Below are 7,694 nucleotides of genomic sequence, written 5' to 3' on the forward strand. Positions count from 1 at the left end.
TTATGGTCTATGGGCTAGCCAAGGTCGAGAGTTCAGTAAAGAACTAACTGCTCAAACGCCATTTATACTACGCTTATCTCCAAGTTATTTCGCCAACCGCCGAGCAGCACACGTTCTGCTCTAGGCTCTATGGAGGAGACCCAGTCTCTGATCTCTCCCTACACGTGCTATGGGCTCTGCGCTCTATGTTATGGGTGGTCGGCTGCGGTTCCTTATTGACGCATGTTCCTCCTACACGTGCATGGGCTCCGCGCTCGGCATTATGCACTATGGGCTAGCTAAGGCCAAAGAGTTCAGTAACGAACTAAATGCTCGGACGCTACTTATACTACGTATAATTGCGTCAGGGTTATTACTGCAATGATTTTTCACCACAAATACCAGCAAGCTACATAAACATGCACTTTATAACATTTATACAATTACATAAATGTTCTCTGCGCTCCCGCGCACTCTAACTACCCTCTCTAGATGTTACAGATAATATTATCTTCGCAGATCACCGAGCTCCGCCATCGCCGTCCGTTTCGCCAAACAGGTCTATGTCTCTAGCCAGCTTCTTTGCTGCGTCCTCCACCTCATCCTCCAGCTGTTGTGTCTCTGCCTCACCCATCCCTTCGGCGAATCCAGCCCCTATCACCTGAAGGTCAATGGATGGATACTGGGACCGAACCACCGCAAGGGCGTGAGTAATGGCGGTAACAACGGCGTCGCGGTTGAAGCTCTTGAAGCTCTCCCACGCCGTCTTGCACCTTTCGATGATGGTGTCCGAACGCGGGGGCCTGCCGTCGGACTAAGGAGCCACCTCCAGGTCAACGCAGTCGAGCACCGGTTTAACTCTGGCAACTACGGCATCGAATTTGTCCCTCTGGGTCCGGGCATCCTGCTCCAGCACATCGAACTATGCCTTAAACCTCTGACGATAATCTACGGGCATCATAAGAATCCATTGAGCCAAGGAAACTACTTCAGCAGTAACTCTGACCAGGAAGTACTCACTGATTAGCTCCTCGGTCGTTTGTCTGCTCGCCCTGCCTCCTTCGTCTTCTCCTCTTAGAGTTGTTTGATGGCTTGGCGCAGCTAGCTGAGCTCCGCATCTTGCTCTACAATCACAAGAGTCATCACCAAGGATATAGCTATTCAGCAATACAAAGCATATTCGCCGATATACCATACCTGCTTTCTGCTCGGACATGCTTCTGAGCTGCTCGGACTTCTGCTCCAGTTGCGTGGAAGCACTCGCCAGCTGCTTGGACTTGCCACGCAGCCGCTCAGATGCAACCACCAGCTGCTCGGATAGGACTCCCTTCTGGTACTCCAGGTCCCGCGCGTTGGACTCAGCAAGGTCTCGCTCGCACTGGGCCCTCTAGATGTTTCTCTCCATAAGGTTGATTGCCTCCTTGAGTTTTTCATTTTTCCTCGGCGAGGGGAGCCATCCTTTTGATCAGCTGGTGGCGCTGCTCGGCGGTTCGAGTTATCCCCTGTAAGCGCACAATGGCAATAACGAACTCTGATCTCCAACGTCAAAGACAAGGATTCCAGATACAGTACTAACCTCGATTTGCTTCATCACTCTGGCAAGGGCGGACTTTAGTCTCCTCATCTCCCTGGTGGTGTCCACCTCCTCGACAACAACCACCTCGTCGCCGCATTTGTGGAGGATTCGGACGGCCTAGGGTCGTGACACCTCACGTTCAATCTCTTCCACCTCGTCCTCCTCCACCGCGGCTGGAGGCACCACCGGGCGCTTCCGTGGTCGGATAGCGGGTCCGCCCATGCTCTATGATGCCTTGGGGGCGCCGTCTATTTCTCGGGTGTGACCGACTTTGCCGCCCCAGACTCAGGTGTGGCATCTGCATCTCCCGCATTGGCCGCGGAAGATCCAGTGGCTTCCGCCATTGCCCCGGGTACTATCGCTGACCCGTCCACCGTCGACGCCAACTGTTCACCGCCACCAAGTTCACCAGTAGCGGCAGTTGACTCCTCCGCAGACCGCCGAGCAACCGAGGACTCCAGAATGGGGTCTACCACCACCTCCTTCGCTCCCGGACTAGCCTTTGGTTGCTCGACAGTCTGGACGGGCGGGGTTGGATCCTCCGCATGCTTCGCACTGCATTAGATCAGCTCGTCAGTCACCAAAAAAGCTAAGGAACGACTGCAATGTAACTCCAAGTCAGGGATACTTATGGGTTGGTCTGCCGATACAATTTCTTGAACCGGCGATGCCTACCCGAGCCCCCAGCCACGGCCATGGGGTCGACTCCCGTGCTCTGGGGTGGAGGTCCTGCCTTCTCCGCCATCGGCCTCTCCTCCACCTGCCGCTCTAGGACTTCCTCTGCCCACCGCTCTAGGATTCCCTTTGCCTACTGCTCGGGGACTCCCATCGCCTGCTGCTCCAGGAATCCCGTCACCCGCTGCTCGAGGACTTCTTCGCCTCTCTTCGATCGTACCTCCACGCGTGTGTTGCATGGAGGCGCCTTCGTGCTTAGTGGAGGAGCCATGGGCACTTCATCGTCATCCGACCACTCGGACACCACGGCGTTCCGTGTCCGAGTGGTCCGGTCACCGCCAAGCAAGATGCCGCCCGGCTTGAGGGGAGCGGCACCCATCGTTTTTCTCTTCTTTCGGGCTGGCTCGTCTGCCGCTGTCCTTTTCACCCGGACCTTCTCTGACACTGGGGGGGAACTTTTCGTCCGACCAGCGTCTGTGCCTTCGGACTCTGATGAGGCGCTGGCCACATCTTCTTTAGGTCGAGCTGGTGGCCGGGCATCTACCCCCCTCGGCCAATCACCCCTCGGCATGCCTGAGAAGTACATCACTCATTCTTGCGAATGGATCTTTGCATAAGTGAATCAGGTCACTGCTCGGCAATACTATAGGATTATAAGTATTGGGAACAAACAATCGAGATGGTTACCTAAGGGGGCAGATTCGTGTAGTTAAAGGGTCTCGTCTGACCTGACACCCAGAACGATGCCAATGGAGCGAATAGCTCTGCAGCCCGCTCTACAACCTCATCTCTTGATAGCGCTTCCGGTCTCTCCCGGGTGCCGTCGGTGTCCCCCTTAAAGTCAAAGCGTGGGCCCTCTCCTTGCAGGGTTTGATACGACGCATTATGAAGCTCGCCGCTAACAGTCCACCGTTGGTCTTCACGTCCCTTATTAGGCCAAGAAGCTCCCTCACTTGCTCCATATCAGCACTGTTTGGCCTCGCCGACCAGCTTTTCTGGCTCTTTGGGATGTAGTCAGCATCGCTACAGATGGCAGGCTGGCTCTACTTCATGTAGAACCACCTGGCGTTCCACCCTTTCAGCGACGTGTTCAGCGGCACAGTAAGGTACTCACCTGCCATTCCATCACGCAGCTGCAGATATACTCCGCCGACCACCTTGGAACCGCTGCTGCCTTTCTTCGTCAGCCAGAACAGATGTCTAAAGAGGTTGAAATGTGGACGAATCCCCAAATATGCTTCATAGAAGTGGATAAAGATCGAGATGTGCAAGATGGTGTTTGGGTGGAGATTGCACAGACTAAGTGCCCAGAACTCCAACAGATCCCTTAAAAAAGGATGAACAGGAAATTCCAATCCTCGCCGAAAAATAATCCTCAAAGACTACTACTTCATCAGTGTGGGGCATTGGGAAGGGCTCACCACTGGCTGGCCACCATCAAACACCATCTAAGCACTGTTCGATGAAGAATCTGAGCGCCGAGGAGTAACCGATGTAGCTGGCGATGAAGCATGAGCGACGAATAGTCTGGTCAACTCGTCGGCGGTGAAGTGAGCATTGAGTAGAAGCGACCGGTGAACAGTCTGATCAACTGGTCGGCGACAGAGTCCATGAACCAAGCGGTCCGACCAGTTGATCGGTGGAGAAGTCCGAGCACCAGGTGGTCCGATCACCTGGACGATGATCCTACAATACAAATATGTAGAACGGGTAGTTCATGATGTAAAAATATATGAAATCCGGAGAAAAATCAATAACGGCGATGTAATAGCGTATGCAGCTCGACGATCAGCCCGAACAGTTAGTGTGTAGCTGAGTGTCCAGCCCTAGCTAGACTGTTAACCATAACATCGAGCGCGAAGCCCGTGCACGTGTAGGAGGAACAGGTATGACCAAGGAACCGTAGTGGACCACCCATAACGCAAAGAGCGGAGCCTGTAGCACGTGTAGGGAGGAGCCGGAGACAGGGCCGTCTCTAGAGAAGTCCGAGCATCAACATAACTGTTCGGGGATTTGTAAAATTGTTTGGAGAGCAAGTATGGAGAAAACAGCTCGGAGAAACATTATGGCGATATACGAAGATCGGAGAATATTTAGAAGAATATTAAACCTGTGACTTAGCTTGATTCATGACCGAGTGGAGTAATCAGCGCGTTGTAGAGGCATAGTCAGACCACGTCGGCCATGTTGATTTAATATTCTTCGAGGCGTGTTGATTTAACTGTCGACAAAAGATGCTTGGCAGTTCTCCGAGGGGTATCCCATGAAGGTAGATTGATCGGTGGAGGTGCGCGTGATAGGAACCGGATGGTGACACAAGGCGCAGAGACAGCGATTTAGATAGGTTTGGGTTGTCTGATCGATATAATACCCTACGTCCTGTGTCTTTATTGTATTGTATTGAATATGAGATATATGGAGATGTATGTAGATGTCGACTAGGGGACCCCTGCCTCTCCTTATATACTCTAGAGGGGTAGGGTTATAAGGAAAGTATCCTATTTGGTACTATACAATATCTTGCGGTGCACGTCGACCAGTGCCATGCATGCCTTGATCTTGTAGGCTGGGCCACCTCTGAGCGTGCGGCCCATGTCTTGTCTTGTGGATACCGGGGGCGATACCCCCACAGCTAGTCCCCGAGCCTGACAGTAGGTGACGTAGTCACATGGTGCTAGGGTCAGAAAGTAGAAGGCAGAAGACCGGTCGAGCAGGCAACCAGTCCACGGGTAGAGCCCTAAATCGAAAAGCGCACATTCACCACAAGGTGAAGTGTGGCCACTTAGTCTCCGAGCCTGCTGGAAGATGAAGAATGAATCTTATAGGAGGGTCAAAGAAAAGGAAGTCTGAAATCTTGCCGACGTCGTCTGACATGCGCGTATCAAGACCCCAGACGTGCTGCCCAAGATCAGCACCCTGATCCGAACAGCATGGAGCAGCTTGATAACACACCGATGAGGCATAGCAAGATCCGACCATCGAGGGAGTCCCCGGCGTAGCTAACGACGTCCGAGCACCGAGGAGTTCCCGACGTAGCTGGCGATGTCCGAGCACCGAGGAGTCCCCGACATAGGTGGCGATGTCCGAGCACCGAGGAGTCCCCGACGTAGCTGACGATGTCCGAGCACCGAGGAGTCCCCGGCGTAGCTGGCGATGTCCGAGCACCGGGAAGTCCCCGGCGTAGCTGGCGATGTCCGAGCACCGAGGAGTTCCCGGCGTAGCTGGCGATGTCCAAGGACTGAGGAGTCCCCGGCGTAGCTGGCGATGTCCGCAAGGCGAAGTGGGGTGAAGTGTGCCCATTTAGTCCCCGAGCACGAAGAATCCAAGCGCCAAGGAGTAACCGACGTAGCTGGCGATGAAGCACGAGCGACGAACAGTCTGGTCAACTGGTCGACGACGAAGTGAGCATTGAGTAGAAGCGACTGGTGAACAGTCCAATCAACTGGTCAGCGACGGAGTCCATGAACCAAGCGGTCCAACCAGTTGATCGGTGGAGAAGTCCGAGCACCAGGTGGTCCGATCACCTGGATAATGATCCTACAATACAAATATGTAAAACGGGTAGTACATGATGTAAAAATATATGAACTCCGGAGAAAAATCAGCAATGACGATGAAATAGTGTATGCAGCTCGGCGATCAGTTGGTATGAAGATATATTTATATTTAATACAAACCGCCCGAACAGTTAGTGTATAGCTGAGTCTCCAGCCCTAGCTAGCCTGTTAACCATAACGTCGAGCGCGGAGCCCGTGCACGTGTAGGAGGAACAGACGTGACCAAGGAACTGCAGCCGACCACCCATAACATAGAGCGCGAAGCCCGTAGCACGTGTAGGGAGGAGCCGGAGACAGGGCCGTCTCTAGAGGCGTCCGAGCATCAACATGACTGTTCGGGGGTTCAGAAAATCGTATGGAGAGCAAATATGGAGAAAACAGCTCGGAGAAACATTATGGCGATATATGAAGATTGGAGTATATTTAGAAGAATATTAAAGCGTGACTTAGCTTTAGATAGAATGTCTGGTCGACGGCGTATCGCGTTATCTGGTTGGCGTTAGGCAAGTCAGATACGGAGAGATCGTTATCGTAGCCGCATTTAATTTGGTCGGAGAAGCGATGCTTCATGGCACTTTGGGATGGTCGAGCGGAGTAGTCGATTGACGCAGTCAAGCGGTCAGAGCCGAGTAGCTGTCGAGTAGTCCTGGATCGTCTTCTATGTTGTTGCCATTACTACGGAGCTTTGTGTTGAGTCGAATCATCGGACCATGCATGGAGATGTACGTACACATGCAAGCAACCAAGATTGGTTTGGCTTGCAAGTCGCTGCACGTGTGTATGCAGCTCACGCACATATATGAATACACATACGAATCCAAGTAGCTTGCATGGTACATGCGTCGTCCGAGTCCATGTAGTCTGTAGTAGTCGCGCTCGTCGATAGGTTTGCTGGAGTAGGAGTCCTGTTCCTGTGGCGTGTCTGATGACGTATGGAAAGCTATAATTAGCTTGCATGGTGGTGTAGATCATCACGTGATGACATAATGCTATTTTCAAATCTTTGGCGTTGATGCATGCTGTGGCTGAAGCTTGATACACCGATGTCCTTGGGAGGTGATGCATGCACCGCATGTCGAGCCCATAGGGCTGCTGAAGGACGCCGCTGCAGGAAGTCAGGTTGCCACGAGCGGCGTCGATCTTGAGATCCCATCTGGCCCACCATGGATCAAGCGCACTCCCCTACCTGGCGCGCCAACTGTCGACAGAATATCGTCGGCAGTCCTACGAGAGGTATCCCACGAAGGTAGATTGATCAGCAGAGAAGCGTGTGATCAAGAACAAGAAGGCAACAGAGACACACGAGTTAGACAGGTTTAGGCCGTCAGTATGACGTAATACCCTACTCATGTGGTCTGTTGGCTTGTATTAGCTATCGTATGATATTTGCGTGTGTTTGGAGGGGTCCCCGCCCACCTTATATAGTCCGGGGGCAGGGTTACAAGTCGATTAGATCTGAGAGATAACCGGAAAGTAATAACAGATTACAGGAATCTTGGGATCATACGTATCCTAACAGATCTCGTAGTATCTTCAGGATATCTTCCCGGTGTCTTGCGGAAGGCGCCGAGCAGAGTCGTGCCCCGCAAGGCTTCGTCTTGTGGGCTAGGCCGCCCCTGGGGGCGCAGCCCATGTGGTCTGCCGTGAGTATCCGGGGTTGTACCCCCACAGAATATAATAACAAGTATTTAGGAAGTTAAGAGATCCAGATTTCCCTTTTGAACGAATTGGCACATACATGTGCCTAGATGACTAGATCTACATCCACCTAGGGCCCGTTTGCTTGTCTTAAAATCCGGTTTGTTCGGCTTCTTTTTTCAGCAAGAATAGTGTTTTTCTCCCACAACAATTCAGCCGGAACAGTGTTTTGGTTTGTTTTTCAGCCAAATTCAGCCAAGCGAACAGGG

This window comes from Miscanthus floridulus, unplaced genomic scaffold (assembly GCF_019320115.1).
Source record: "Miscanthus floridulus cultivar M001 unplaced genomic scaffold, ASM1932011v1 fs_113_2_3, whole genome shotgun sequence".
NCBI lineage: Eukaryota > Viridiplantae > Streptophyta > Magnoliopsida > Poales > Poaceae > Miscanthus > Miscanthus floridulus.